Source organism: Patiria miniata, unplaced genomic scaffold (genome assembly GCF_015706575.1).
Source record: "Patiria miniata isolate m_02_andy unplaced genomic scaffold, ASM1570657v1 HiC_scaffold_2, whole genome shotgun sequence".
Taxonomy (NCBI): domain Eukaryota; kingdom Metazoa; phylum Echinodermata; class Asteroidea; order Valvatida; family Asterinidae; genus Patiria; species Patiria miniata.
This window is the reverse complement of record NW_024037058.1, coordinates 11,915,049-11,931,444: the sequence shown is the minus strand read 5'-3', so window position 1 is coordinate 11,931,444 and position 16,396 is coordinate 11,915,049. Positions and strand designations below refer to the sequence as shown.

Here is a 16,396-nt window from a genome sequence, read left to right as displayed (position 1 = left end):
TTGGAAGTTCGCCGAGGGAACTATTGTTTGTCAACTTTCAGCACCGAGAAAACTAATAATTATACAAATATAACATATGGTTCGACGGTGGATAGTCAATATTGCTATACCTGATCCATTTTCATAGGCCTGAGACCTAATGATGGCACGCTTTGATTACATGTGCGCTTTCCTATGTGGTAGACGGACCATCCTTTGTCTGGCGTCACGACTTTGCTCCCATAGGAAAGCGCATATGTAAACAGAGCCATTACGTCATTAGGTCTTAGGTCTATTCTTAATGTTCTATTTACCATCACGTGTCAGCCGCTATTTTTGCTGTCTATTGATCGTGTGCACTAGTATTCACACACAGGGTAAACTACACAAGCGTAGTAGTTTATCGCTCCATTATCCGTGCGACAGTCCAATACGCATGCGTTTTACGAAGCAATTGTCGAACTGTCGCACGGGTGTAGTACGCACGCGCGAACATCGCCATATCGGCATGCGTAAATGTAAGTGTAGTGGGACGGCAACAAGGAAGCCGGCCCTCTAGTTTAAGAGGACGAGCACCAGGGGCAGAATAAAAGGATGATCAGCAGAGCCAAAATGAAGGTCACTCTGAGAAGCCGACTTTAGTTAACTAGACGATTAGCACTTTTATTTACTCCAAGTTGTACCAGAATGAAAAACCCCCATTGCCTGGATAAACGAAACATAAAACAGCTCGGTAAAGAAAAGCACACCTGCGACTGTATACAATACACACTGTGTATAATACATGGTAACTGTACTACACGCACTGGCCGTTCAACATGTCACAAAGACGTGAGAAACTTTTACGTTAAGCAAACTTCACTTTCTGTTATAATCCCTACAAATATAATATTATTATACTCACTGGGGGTTTCTTAGGGGAATGCTCTACCCGTAGAATACATGGCCGTCATAGCAAAGCCATGCTGACACACGGAGACAGAAATGTGGCCGTGATATCTCCCAGAAAAAGACCGAGAAAAGTATACATCTCGAGGAGCTGCCAAATCACTCGTCTAAATATATTTATATGCTATAAGGCAAACACCTCGACAATTGTTCAACCAGACAATGAACCTACAAACAATAATCTTGGACTTACATGTATAAAATATTAACATGGTCAAAATTATACAATAATCCCGAATTTAATTGTGAAAGATGGACCTAAGGACTAGCTTCTCGTGTTATTGAAGATGAATGTAAACCGTCCTTGCGCGGGAAGCACAAAGGTCACCAAAAATACGTCATCAACATAATAATATTGCAAAGGACTAATGAGGTCGCCCTTGCTCAGGCACGGTTTCCTACATAAGTCAGCCTTTCTCCAAAGCTCAATGATGCCAAACTGGAGAATATTGTTGACAATGAAGATGCCTCATCTACTAAAAAAAAAAGTGTCCCAAATGCTGTACATTGTAAAAGAACTGAACTTTTATTAGGTTAAGCAGTATTTCTCTGGTGAGCTGGACAAGTTTTTCCGAAGATTTTATGGCGAGGCTAGGTGCGCACTGCAAAGGGAAAATTCGACAACTGAATATGTATGAGGTATAGCATTTCGTGTGGTTAGTCTTTATTACTATTAGCTCCCCTCGGTATTGGAAGTTGATGTAGTATCTGTTATTTCGCCCTCAATCGACCGTAGCGTAGAATGCATAAGTTCAATAGGTCATGTTCATCACAGAAGCAGCACACGTTTAGTAAACTTCTCGAGTGGTCTCATTCCTTAATCCAATCCCACAAGTATGTGTAGAATGTTCTTTCTACATGCCGTGTGCATGCTAAGCCCAAGTGGCCACAGGCATATTTCTTTCCACAGAAATTGCTTGAAATTCTTCTTTTTTTTTATCAATTTCCGATAATTGTTGGTCGCAAGCTGCTTTGTGGGCCTTCAATGTAGAGACAAAGATTCATGCTCCCAAACTGACCATCACGGAAAGATTGTTTGGGGAGAATTTTGATAGGTTTATGAATCTTTTGAGATGTATTTCTGAATTACGACTCAGTAAAATTGCTGGTACATTTCCTGAGGTTGGAAAGTTTCAAAAAGGCAGGAACCTATGTGTATGACATGTACAAATAAAGTCCCAAATCAGAAAAAAAAAATTGATCGTATTACACAATTCAACGAGTCACGAGAATTTCTTATTCCTTGTTTCTCACCGAACCGCAGCTATGAATCGTCACTATTTTCTTTAATCTCTTAATTAAATCACATCACCCCCCCCCCAAAAAAAGACTTATATACTTATCCCATCTGCAAATTGAAACCCCCATCCCAGTCCCGAGGAGACCCAGTATATCAAAGTCCAGATAGGTTTTAATAAGAATCTGTGTTGTCATTATCTTCTCAATGTGAATTTCGTTGGATTAAATTTCGAGTGAATTGCGGCTCCTCTCCCATGACTGTTGATACAGAGGAAGCCTCTTAAATTCGAAATCTGTTCCAATCAGGAACTACGAAGTTCGTGTTGACAAGCACGTTCGTGGGGTGTCATTTCATACAGATTGGTAGTGAGAACCGGAAAAAAATATTCGTTTAAGTTTTCTAAAATTTGGCAAATGGCCTTGCAAACTTTCGATGTCTTTTCCTGAGGTTGTTTTTCGACAGCAGGAATGAGCAAGCAATCTGCGTTCACCTTTAAGAAGTTATTCACCGTAAATTGAGGGGAGGCGCTTACAAACTTCAGCAAAAGGGCGCTTAGTATTTTCATAAAGTTAAATTGATAGTAACTTCTTCCATGAAGCCTTTAATATTACCACACGTATGTTCATGCCAAAATACTTGTGCACCAGTGCCACCACTTAGTTTTTTGGCGCATGCGTACGGGACCAAAATTTTATTCTGAAATCGTACAAACGACGGATGGCACCATTCCGCACCCGTTGATCAGCCGAAAACAATGTCACATAATTTCAACAAGTTACAGACGACCTCTAAACTCACGAAAATTTCTGAAAACATTAAATATGAATTTTACAATCATGTTATGAGCTGAGATTTTCCAAATGTAAAAATTATTCTGAAAAAAAAGAGATTTTAAGAGAAAAAACACTCGGGTTAATCCTATGACGTTTTGTAGAAAATTCAATCCAGAAATGATCAACCCTAAAAGTAGTCATGAAGCCCATCGCCATTTGGAAACATGACGCTTACTCTCCATTGCCAAATGGAGCAAATTACGATCCAAGTTTCACAGATATATAATGTCGCAGTCCTCATCACGGTTTCTATCCTTTTTTACAAACCCTCAAATACATGGCCCATAGAATGCTTTAATAGCAAAAGAATGGAGTGCATACATATCGTGATTTGGCAGGCGTTGACAATTTTGGGCATATTTACAGTCAAGAGAGTAAGTTTGAAGGCGGTAGGGGCCTGGTACCATCTTCCAATGGGGGCGCTGTTCAAAACCGGACGATCATGCACACTTTCGGACAATAGATGGCGCTTTTCAGGGGGGCACAATATACCTTTGTGCGCTTGGTTGGCAAACTGCATTTTTGCCAACCACGGCCTGCAAAACAAAACTATGGAAGGTCCAACACTGCAAAAATGAAATATAGTTATTACAGATCATCAAAGTATCATTTGATACTTGAAAATACAATATCTGCAACAAAGCTACAAAATAATTCCTACACGTCATGCCTTTTTACTTTGTGTTGATGGTGTTATGAAGACGTTTTTGGAAAATTATGTTGTCAACCACGGCTTCGATTTATGCGCTTACGGCAGCCCATACATATTGGCGGCAATGTTTACAAACAGAAAAAAAGGCCTATTGCTGACAGTCGCGCGAAATTCTAAAAAGGGCACTTCGTAAATGGGCGCTGTTGAAAAAAGGGCACTTGTTTCACACAAAAAAGCACTTGTTTAAAACAAAAGGGTAGTTGTTAAACAAAGGGCACTATTTACAAATTAATATGGGAGGGTAAACGTTGGTGAGAAGAAGGGCACCGTGAATCGAAAAGGGCAATCTTCACAAAACATTTGGGGTAAGGTAAATACTTACCTAATAATTGGTCAGGCATATTTCGTCCTACAGAAATTGTTTGGATTTCTCTTGTTTAAATGTCTAGATAATTCTGGTCCCAAGTAGACTTGAAGTCGTTAGACTCAGTGGTTTATGTCCGTCATCATACCACCGCCGTTCATGCAACGTGAGCGCTACAACATTCATGCAAAAGTCATGGACTGCCGCGCGGCATGGTCAGTCTCATGGGATCGCACACGCATGGGGTCGAAAATGTACGTAGCGTCCCCGCTACTAGGACAGCATGCGGTACGTTGTACCCCCGGCACAGAGCTTGGCAGTCGCGCGCAGCGGACGCGATTAAATCCACTAATTACAGAGTTGATGTCAAGTCTAGTCCCAAGCTGCTATTTGGTCCTTCAATATGGAGATAGGGGTTCATGCTCTCAAACTGACTGTCCCTGAAAGTATTTTTTCCATTTGGTATATAGGTTTATGGATCCTTTGAGATGTATGATTTCTGAATTACGACTCAGTAAAATTGCTGGTACTTTTCCTGAGGTTGGAAAGTTTTTAAAAACGGTAGGAACCAATGTGTATGACGAGTACAAATAAAGTCACAGATTAGGAAACATTGATCGTATTACATCATTCAACGAGTCAGGAGGGTTTGTTATTTCTTATTTTGCACAGAACCACAGCTACGAGTCAGCAGCGTTTCCAGCTTTTGATGTCGGGGGGGGGGGGCAACCGCACATCCGCGCCCAAATGTAGACATGGTTGTTTTTCTCCGGACACTTGCCCTCCGTAAAATCAAAAAGCGAGGGGGGGGGGGACTGGTACTATTCTTTCAAATGGGGGCGCTTTTCAAAAGTGCATATTATTATGCATACTACATATTATATGGACATTTCACGGCGCATTGGAATGGTTGTTGACCAGGTTTTCTTTAGTGGGATTGATGTCAGAAGAACTCTATAAACATTATTTAAATCATTGCTGACAAAAAAACATTGGCGAAAATATCAGCCGGGGGGGGGGGGGGGGCAAAGTGCCCCCCTGCTTCCCCCCCCCCCCCCCCCCACTGGGTATGAATCGTCAATGCACAAAAATCTCTTCAATGCCTTGATTAAATCAGATCACTCCGCCCCCCAAAAAAAGGAAAAATAAAATGCTTATACTTATTCCATCTGCAAATTCAAACCATCAACCAAGTCCCAAGGAGACCCAGAATATCCAAGTCCAGATAGGCTTAAGAATCTGTGTTGTCATTATCTTCTCAATGTGAATTGTGTTGGATTGAATTTCGAATAAAATGCGGCTTCTCTCGCCTCCCATGAATGTTTATACAGAGCCTCTTGAATTCGAATTTTTGACCAGGAACTATGAAGTATATGTTGACAAAGCTCGTCCGCAGGATGTAATTTCATACAGGCTGATAGTGAGACCCGGGAAAAAATAAGTTGGTACCTTAAAAAAAAATGTTAATGTCACATATGACCTTGCTAACTTTCGATGTCATTTCTTGAGGTTGTTTTTTCGACATCGGAAATGATCATGCAATCTGCGTTCACGTTTCAATAGGAAAGCCTTTCTACAGATATTATTGCCAGAATCAGACAAGCTCATTATTGTAAGATTAAGACCAATAAAGTTGATGATGTCTTATCTCAGAACAACTGATACATTGAACTGAATCCAAAGATTACAGTTTACGTCTGTAACAGATGTTGTGGTCAGAATCAGACAAGCTCATTATTGTAAGATTAAGACCAATTAAGTTTATTATGTCTTATCTCAGAACAACTGATACATTAAACTGAATCCAAAGATTACAGTTTACGTTTGTAACAGATGTTGTGGCCAGAATCAGACAAGCTCGTTATTGTAAGATTAAGACCAATTAAGTTTATTATGTCTTATCTCAGAACAACTGATACATTGAACTGAATCCAAAGATTACAGTTTACGTCTGTAACAGATGTTGTGGTCAGAATCAGACAAGCTCATTATTGTAAGATTAAGACCAATAAAGTTGATGATGTCTTATCTCAGAACAACTGATACATTGAACTGAATCCAAAGATTACAGTTTACGTCTGTAACAGATGTTGTGGCCAGAATCAGACAAGCTCATTATTGTAAGATTAAGACCAATTAAGTTTATTATGTCTATCTCAAACAACTGATACATTAAACGGAATTCTATAAGATTAAAATAAAGTTTACGTTTGTAACAGATGTTGTGGCCAGAATCGATAAGCTTAGTATTATAAGACAAAAACTTAACTCTGTCTTATCTTACAACAACAGACAAATTGCACTGAACTCAACTTTTTTATTTTCAGTTCCTTCGTTAGTTATTTCGCAAAAGAAAACAATTATATAAAAAAGGTCCAAAAGATGGTCCGGAATTTACCCAAATTATATCAGTGTTTATTGTATTGTATATGTGGCCACATTAGTAAAATGTTTCCGTAAACGCAAGCTCGTCTCAAATTTAGATTTACTGTGTTGGAATTATATCGCCCAACATTTACATTTATGTGTTTAATGACACCTTTTCGTGGTGTCTTGAGTAAGGCTGTCTGTCTTATGTTTCGCAGTTCGACAGAGCAAGCAGTAGAGGCAGTTTTTAGTTCGGTGTACTCGCTACCACGAGACCGGCGCTTTGTTGCGCTGCAGTCAGGGTTTAGGCTTGTGCCGGTACGAACAGACGTCTGCGGAACTGATGTAGATGATACATAACTGCGTTATGAGTTCATTAATTGCATCCCCTGATATTTAGTTCATACGAGAGTCATCAACGATTGTCAGTAGACAACTTGATCTAATATATTATGAATTATAGTATAGCGTTCTGCCGCCTTACAAAAAAGACCATATTGATATAATAAGAAAAGAAAAGGGCAAACAGATCCTTGGATCATGCGCTTAAGGCCCTGTCACACTTCTGCGTATCCTAATTCCTTATGAGTTGCGCATTGACATTTTTTTCATACGCAGTCGTACGCACAATACGCACCTCATATGCTTCTCTATCGTTTTGTGTAGGTTTCATGTACGCAGATATACGCATGGTACGGCCCAGTACGCAGGATAGTTTTGGGCATGCACAAAACTACGCTGCGTACGCTGTTACGCAGGTCATAATTTATAAATACGCAGCGCATCGGTCCCGCATCGGTCGATCGCGTTACGAGTACGCTATGTGTTCGTGACGCACCCTGTCAGCATATATGTGACGCCCGTATTGGACGTATACATAGCGTACTTGCAGCGCAGAAGCAACGCACGCTGGACGGCGAGCGGCGGAAATGCGGCGGGAATACGCTCCGAAGTGCGTCAAGCATGCGGTCGGCATAAGTCGGATGCGTCCGGAATACGCTCGGCATGCGCACTGCATATAGACCTATTCGCAGCCCGAAAAATAATGTTGTGCACTGCATACGCAATACATACGCATCTCATACGCAATGGATGCGCTGAATTCGTTACTTGTACGCTAGATGTGCGTCGCACATAAGTCAAAGTGATCAAAACATTTCGACGTTAATTGAGCGTACGGCTGCGTATTACAAAATTTGATAAGGAACTCATAAGGAATTAGGAAACGCAAAGGTGTGACAGCGGCTATACGAAACTACTGACCGGAAAAACTAACAATTTCAAATGTCCCGTGCTGCAAATTTGTCGACCATCTCTCCGAAATCCACTGGGAAAAAGAACTCTCCGTGGCAAACTCTTGGTGGCGCACTGCATTGTGAATAGCCCGAATTAACATGAGGCTAAGAACGTTTTTGAAACGACTGGCTTCGGCTTCGCCTTCGGCTTAGGGAGATTTTAGGCCCCGATTTCTGGAATTCCAGCAATACTTTGGTGCCTGTTATGCTTCATGAACATTCAATCGGTTGATGTGAAGCCAAAAGTTGGAATATTTTTGTTTAGTTTGCCTCTCAGTGATTCAGAAGTCGGAAGCAAAGCCGAAGCCGAAGACGAAGCAAAGATTTCGAAAAACCCCTAAAGAGAGAGTTGCATTCGCATGGTTTTCATAGTCGGTTGTCTTATTGTCCAAAAATGATCTTTGACTTATGCAATTTTGTGTATTCAAAGGAGCGTATACGGGGCATCGTTTTTGAGCCGGAATTAAAAAAGTACAACAATTATTGATTGCCCAGTTTCGCTGAGTTTCTTTTTTGGGACATCCATGTAGAAACGTTTGTAAAATAAGAATAGTCATATATTGAGACTTTTTGCAAAAGATGACCAATCAAAATTTAAAATTGTATATTAAAAGAGAACTTTGGACAAACGTTCTCTTTTGGGGGCAAAATATAAATTACAAACCCGCAGCATATTATCACTAACTAAACAGAGCGGGAACAGTACGGGCTATCGCTATACAGAGACGGCCGGGCGTGGCGGTAGGCGAATTATCTTTTCCCAAACTTTATTCATTATACATGGTTGTAATGCGCCATATGCGATGCTTTTATGATACGTACGCAGGTATATATATTTTTTCCCCAGGATTTGTCGAGCATGCAGTGCGATAGCTCAGTCGCGAGGAATCATCGCGGTGTGTGGTCATGTCACCGTTTTGTACCCGTCACGAATTGTTTTTCTTTTCTAATCTGAGGCTTTGGATGATTATTTTAGAGAGAGAATGGGAGTTCGAATCCACACATTATCTTCTTTTTTTTACTAATATGCAGCTTTGGAGGATTTTTTTTTAAAGGGAAATAAAGTCCAACTTTCATAAGGTTCGGTTTCATTTTTTTTCTTTTTTCTATGATATGTTTTTTTTTCGTGTAATAGGGAAGTAAAGTTCAAAACCTCAAAGCGTACACCCTATTTGCTTATGTCGGGGGGGGGGGGGCAGCGGGGCCGTAGCGGGGATGAAACACTATGGTGACAGGCCAAGCAGCTACTAGGCTCTGGACGGGGTTAGAACGGCTGGCATACGAGACGACCGCACTATCGATTCAAGATAAAGGAATATTACAGTCAGGAACACGCCCAATTGGGCTGCAAAATGCGTTTTAATCGAAACGACATTTTATAAACTGTGTCTTTCAATCTAATGCATTTTAAAGCAGAATGTATTTTGAAACATCAAACGAATATATTTACTACCCATATGCATTTTCCGAAACCGAATAAACATCTCTACCAATTTGTGTCAGATGATGTCCACCACACTTGACCATTGCAACTCTGGATAGCTTTCCCGCCTTGATCCAATGGTTATTTGGGTAATTTTGTTTAAACCGCAAACCGTAATGGCGACACCCGTTTATGTTCCATTGTTGTTATTCAAAAATGGAAATACAAACGCCAAGTCAAGAAATGGTAACACAAACGCCAAGTCACAATATTCTAATTACGGTGTGCGAGACAGCCCTGGAACTACTGAAAGTTATCTGTGTAACAGAAAGCACTATGTATCATTTCCCTCTATAAATTCTACCAGTCGAGTCATTATACCTGTGGGGTTGGACACAGGATTCCATGTTGGGTCTTTTACTCTTCTTTCTTTATATAAATGATAAATGTAATACCTCAGACAGTACAATGTTTCTCAGAAATAATCCTGCTCTTGCCAAGCATGGATAATTCCCTTTGATTGTTTTATAAAACACGCAAAACAACCCTGACCCAATTACATGGTTTCTGGTGTAACTAATCTGGAAATTCCCAGCTTACTTTACAATCGGAAAAACAAAACACTCTCAAAAATACATGGATCAATACTGAAAGTGCAGTTGGCAAAACGGTCACGCACGCATGGAGCAAAATAATGCAAGATAAAATGATTGATGGCAAAGATTGACAGGCGCACCTATTTTGAGCATTCCTGTAATTTCCCGTACTTTTCGGCCCCTGGATTTGTGCTCTCTATATGACTATAAAAGAGTGGACCGGTTTAGGATGACTAGATGTTTCCATCTAGACATCATTCGTGGCGGTTTTGCAAACAACTCAGTCCGTTATTAGAAGGACGTGGACAAGCAGTCAAGGACAAGAGCCTTCTTTGAGAGGAGTCGAACAACATCTCGATCGCCTGTGTTAATGTAGGTTTCGCCTGATGATGTCAAATTCATACAAACTTATTAGTATTTCCATTAAGAAACAAACAAACGACCGACACCTATTCGCGTATTAACAGGTGTCGGGAGGTTAATTGGGAAAAAATGCCAGTATAGCGTTCTTCAGAATGTGTTTTGAAATAGGAATCTGTATTTGAGATTGTTTTGAGCCAAACACAAGATAATGTTTTGTTGTCTGATGGGGTTTCGAAACGACATTTCTCACAAAACGGATTCGAGATCATATGTTTATTGTAGTCAGTATGTGAGAAGTAAATTCATTGTATTTTTTTCTACTTTAGGCTTTTCAACAACAAATCTTCTTGCAGTGTTTTCAAGATTTAATCTTAAAAAGGTAAGTGACAGCAAAACCAAGTGATTACGCATGAGTTCGTTGAATACATGTATAACATTTGTACATTTTATCCACAAACCATCAGTTGTTCCCTTTTTAGCAAATGTTTTAAATTTTTCCAAGAAGTTAATAAATTTGTTGTGAAATGCATCAAACGTTCGGTGTTTATCGCTTCAATATAAAGCCCCCCCCCCCTCCTAAACAAAGACCAGACCGGTGGATTTTATATTCGCTCAGACTGAAATACTGTTTAACACCGAGGTTAACGTTTTAGAAAGTGAAATAACTATTAAATGTCCGATGATTATGTTACAGCACTGACGCATTTTCTTTTCATCCACGTGATTTCAACTTTTAGTGTAAACTTGTACCGTTTAAATATACATCAAAATCCAACTGCCAACTGCCACCTGCAAACCGTCGGTTGATTTTTATACCTTTTTTAATCTTTCTTTCTTTTTTTTAAGCTAGCGTGCATGTTAACAGGTTTCAGTGATAATCGTTTCCTTTTAATTTTCGGGATTTAATTTTTTAACCACTGGACCTCACAAATTGTTTGATCGTTTCACTCTTCATGGTCATTACTGCTTTGACTTTTGAACGGCACCCACGAGAAACTTTGATTACGGAACCGGTAGAGAACTTTTCAACCCGACTTCACAATGACAAAAGGTTTCATTGATTCTTGCCTGATCGACTCACATTATTATAGTAGATGACCGCGAAATGAGCCGAGTTTGCTTTTTGAAAGGTTCTAAACCGTTGCCATCTGCAACATCAAACTTAAATCCCAAATTTTGAGTTTGAAGTGAGCATTGCCTTCACGACAAAAGCAACACGATATACGTAAATATTAGACAATTTCTACCCATAAAAATGTCTGGCCCTATACAGGTCAACACGGGAACCCAATTGCGCATTCACGTCAGTAATGCCATGGCAACATAATGTCACATGACATGTTTTTACCAATACAAAATGATCTCAGGCACACCAAGTTGACTGTATCTGCAACAGTGCGATGTGCAAACACTGGATCAACTTGAAAAACATGAATTATGCATAAAGCAATCATTACCATAACAACATAAAGTCACATTGCATGTTTTAGCCAATGGAAAATGATTTCAACTACACCCTGTTTGATATATATCTGCGACAGTGCGACTTACAAGCACTGGATCAACTTGAAAAGCCGGAACTATGATATAACCGCAATCATTACCATAACAACATAAAGTCACATAATAACCAATAGTAACTTATTTCAACCACACCCTGTTAGATGTATCTGCGATGTACAAACAGTGGACCAACTTGAAAAGCAGGAATTATGCATAGACGCAATCATTACCATACAAACTTAGAGACATACCACAACAACTCAAAGAATATTTGTTTTCAATTGTGAACGATTCCAAATGAAGCCATTCGGTGGATGTCTCATTGGCAACTTTGACAAGCACTATTGTTGGCCAATAGCAATGATCTTTTTTCCTATGCGCTTTACGTTTTACTTAATTTATACTGTATTTTACTTCGCAATTAAAACACTAATATTCGTTTCGAATGTTGTTCTTATATGAGAACCTGTACTGTATCTTATTCATTTTTTTAAAGATGGTAATTAATGATATATTTAAATTAGAAGAAAATTAGGTGTGTTCACCTCACATAAATATTTCAATAAAGGTTTAAAGTGGCGGCGATTTATTTGAATATGATCTTGCGTTGGCCGAAACTTTTAAAAGATTTCCCTCAAGTTTTGTCTCATCCGGTCCAGCAATAGTACAAGAAGGTGACTATTTACCGCTCCTTTTCACAAAGGATGATTTACTGTTTTCCTGCCCGGGAAATGGTTTGAAAGAGCGTATTTGCATGCGCAGCTCGTTTACATTCTTATCACAATTAAGAAAACAACTACCAAGTGGTACAACCCACGGTGGCCGGGTAACGTGTGAAGACGGCATACGGCACCGTCCGTGCAACCTGGCAGTATCGGTACCTCGAGAGTACAGAAAACGAAAACGAATGGGGCGTGATCTAATATGGAAAAATATGCAAATTAGATGCATGCGCATCAGTGTTTGCAAAACCGGTCATACGTGTCATACGGGGTTGGCTGCTATCTGATGAAGCAGTCACGCTTCTCCAAAACTGGATATCCGCGAGTAAATTGGCTTGTGTCTCTTTGACATCGTGTTTTTCAGCGTTCTTTTTCATGTTGAGTTCGAGAATTTCGTGGTCAGTGTCGTCCGTTATGATGTGTGTCTGAGGGATGCATGTGCGAAAGGGGCGTCCGAACAGGAACCTGGCGGGTGAAGAGCCTGTAGTTGAGTGTGGTGTGGCGCGGTAATTGCGTAGAAATTTGTGGAGTTTCTGTTTCCACGCTTTCTGCTCAACATGTGCGATGCGGTATATATTTTTCAATGTTCGCATGAATCGCTCTACCCAGCTCAGCGTTCGCTCGAGGCCACAAGGGTGTAATGCGGCGATGCTTGAACCCGAGATATGCTGCAAATTTAATGAAGTCCGACTGGACAATTTGCGGAACGCCAAATTGTGAGAATATGGCAACCAGTTGGGAATGACAGCCTTGACGAAAGTCGAAGTTCCAATTCCGACCACAAGATAGCGGCTGTAAACATCTCTTACAACAAGAAGGTATTCACCTGAAGGTAAGTCAGCAAAATCCCCACTGACTTCAAGCCATGGTCCTGCTGGAACCGGCTGGCAAGGTAGACATTTGCAGTGGCTCACGTATGTGCTGGACGATGTTGCTTGGCATGGAATGCACTGGCTGATTTTGCGTTCAATCAGCTTTTCAATGCCAGGGAACCATACCGATTTCCTGAGCAATTGTTTAGTTTTTTTTTTTCAAATGCCCTGATGTCCTTCATGGGCGAGTTCGATGACATGGTTTTAGGCTGAAGTGGAGATGACGATGCAGTTTCACCGTAGGATCAGGTAATTTCTCGGGATAACTGTCAGTTCGTCGCGTATTGTGTACATGCTTTGCAGCGTGCCTTTGGCGTCAGGATCCACGACCTGCTTCATGAGTGTTTTCCAGTTCCTTTTCAGGGCTTCGATTCAGAGTTGTAGTGCGTGATCAGTCTCAGTTGCATTTTATATTTCACTCAGTATGAGAGTCTTTGGGAGTCTCTGGTCACGAAGCTGACGTTGTTCTGCCATTTTTTTCTTCGTGGCTTGCTGGCTTGGTCGTTGGAAGCGGATGTCTGGAGAGGTAGTCAGCCGAGCTCAGTTAACCAGGCTGATATGCTACTTGGAATCTGTATTCTTGCAGTTTCAGGATCCAGCGTTCAATTCTCATGGGTGGTTGCTATTGGGGTAGTTGAAGAGTGTCACAAGCGGTTTGTAGCATGTGACAACCTCAAAGTTATAACAATAATAGGTAGAAATGATAGTGCAAAGTCCCCATGTGACTGAGAGTGCTTCGCGTTCAATCTGCGCATATCATTGCTCAACCGGTGTGAGTGAGCTGCTTGCCAGGCCGACGATGGACTGGTTTCCATCTTAGTAAGTCTGTGCGAGGATGGCCCCTCATGCCTTTGTTCAAGTTCTCCACGTTACGCAACCCTTAGCCTAATATTTAGCCCAATTTACGGACACCTAATTTTCCCTTTCTAATGATTGTTGGGCTAAATATGAAGACATTATCATTTTCACATGATTTCCCATTTATTTTTGTTTTAGGGTAACCTTGGCAGTAAGTATTTTTTTTAATTTAAAGCCCATCAATACCGACGTTAGGCAAAACTACTTGATGACATCTGAGCAAAAGGGTAAAAGGCGCAATTTTAGGGCATAATTGTAGCCATTTTGGATTTTTATTATGTCCTCATAATCATCCGATCTCTGATATGCTTAAGAAAATGTTATTTAAGTAAGGATATGTAAGTAGAATCCCCACAATATATTTTTCAAGGAATTAAAAAAATTCAAATGTTCCAAAATTTGCGAACAAATATTTTACACGGCAGGAATTAACAATTTATGCAAATAAGGTAGCCTTAATTCCCAAAAGAATTTCAGGTGTCACCCCTTCTAAATATCTTTAGGGCTGTAAGAATCTATCTGAAATTGGTGCTTTGAACCAGTCGGTCACAATACCGAGTGCCATAATTATGCCACCTGACTAAGTATAGAATCGGAGGATGGAGACAGATTGTTTAGCCTGGAAGTGATATGTGGCTTCACAATTATTATATATTCAACGTGGGTGTTTGGATGCTACAATTATGTCACGTACTTAAGGTAGTTTGCGTCGTAAACATGCAGCGATGGCCGTGCATACCATCTGCATTAATGAGACAATCGATCAGGTAATTTTGAAGTATCTGAAACCAGGATCATTGACACTCTAAACATCTTCTGAATCCGCCTTGGCTCAACTCCCCAAAACCCCCAGTGTCGACCGTCCTTTCGCCTGCCAAGTTAGCACTGCGCGGTACCGGATCTATATATTTCAAGTTTGGCAAGTTTGTACATAGGTGTCATCTACTATCAACCTAACTCAAATATGAATGTGAGATTCTGGATCACATATGCAACGCTGTAGATCACATTCGTGCGTCAGACATATGTCAGCAATAATTGCCCTCTTCGGTGATTTTAATGGCTTGAAATGTGACCCAATCGAGGCTAACTTGAGTATGACACAATTGATTTCATTCCCTAATCGTGGTAATGCTACCCTGGACAATATTTTCACCAATTGTCCTGTCCTGTTCAAGGAACCTGAGAGACTCCCACCTCTGGGAGCTAGTGATCATTGCTGTGACCTCCTCTTGGCGGTCTGCGAACTCCATCAACAGAAAAAGGGCGCAACAAGTTTTCGACCCTACAGAGATTCTTCGGTGAGTTCGTTTGGTCAGTGGATAGTCGACTACGACACTGGAACAGCACACTCACTGACTCATGTACTGATTCAGTGGGAAACTCCTTGACTACAGTTACAGATGCCTACAATTTCCATTTTCCACTGTTAACCTCTACACTGCAGAAAAATGACAAACCTTGGAGGACACATCGCTTGGAGCAGTTAGTTAAACAACGACAACACGTCTTTTGAAGTGGTAACATGGACAATTTGCGTTCACTTCGTAACAAGATACAGCGGAAAATTAGGACTGCCTAGTGTGTGAGATCTATAAGCACACAGTCCAACATACGAAGTGTAGCCAGCCTGGCGAATAGCACGGACAAATTCAAAGTGCCATGATCCCTTGTGCTGACGTCGTCCCAGAAACTATATCTGAAACCATCAATTGCCACTTCGCTGATACATGCAATCAGTTGCCTGCCCTTGATCTCCAAGCTTTACCGTTATATTTACCAGCCAGGTCACCACCCTCTCTTATATACAGGGGCCAAGTGCTTAAGACCCTCAAGGGTCTGAAGCCAACCGAAGACGGCCACCCATTTGCCAGTACGACTGATCAGTGATCGAGTTTGCTCATGAATTGGCTGACCCTCTCACCTGCTGGTACAACCGCGCCTTCCTACTCGAAGTAAAGTTTCCCTCCGTTTGGAAGACAGCAACTATTGTGCCCATTCCTAAGGAGAGGAATATATCAAGCCTCGACCAGCTTCGGCCAATATCCCTCACACCGATTTTCGCAAGAGTGTTTGAAACCTTTCTCGCAAAGTGGATCCTCGAAGACATTTCTTCAAAGCTGGATGTCAATCAAAGGCAGCTCCACTGTGCACTATCGCGTGGACATGCTTAACTTTGTGCATGAGGGACTTGATAGACCTGGTCATTTTGCTAGCCTTTGTGCAATGTGCCATAGATTTTACGAAGGCTTTGGATCGGGTAAACCATAACATTGTCATTCGAAAGCTCATTGAACTTGGAGTATAGACATTCTATCATTTCCACTGTCTGCAGCTTCCTCACCCAAAATACTAAACTCTGCGGCCTTTTGTCAACGACT

General features: G+C 40.9%; 1 protein-coding gene across 1 annotated transcript in view; it reads left to right on the top strand.

Annotated features, from left to right (window-relative positions):
• Positions 1-9,909: 9,909 nt before the first annotated feature.
• Positions 9,910-16,396, top strand: part of LOC119726362 (scavenger receptor cysteine-rich type 1 protein M130-like) — a 47,841-nt gene continuing 41,354 nt past the window's right edge. The window contains exon 1 of the mRNA XM_038198018.1: positions 9,910-10,069. The gene's annotated coding sequence lies outside the window, so the exon portion shown is untranslated. The remainder of the gene's footprint in view (positions 10,070-16,396) is intronic.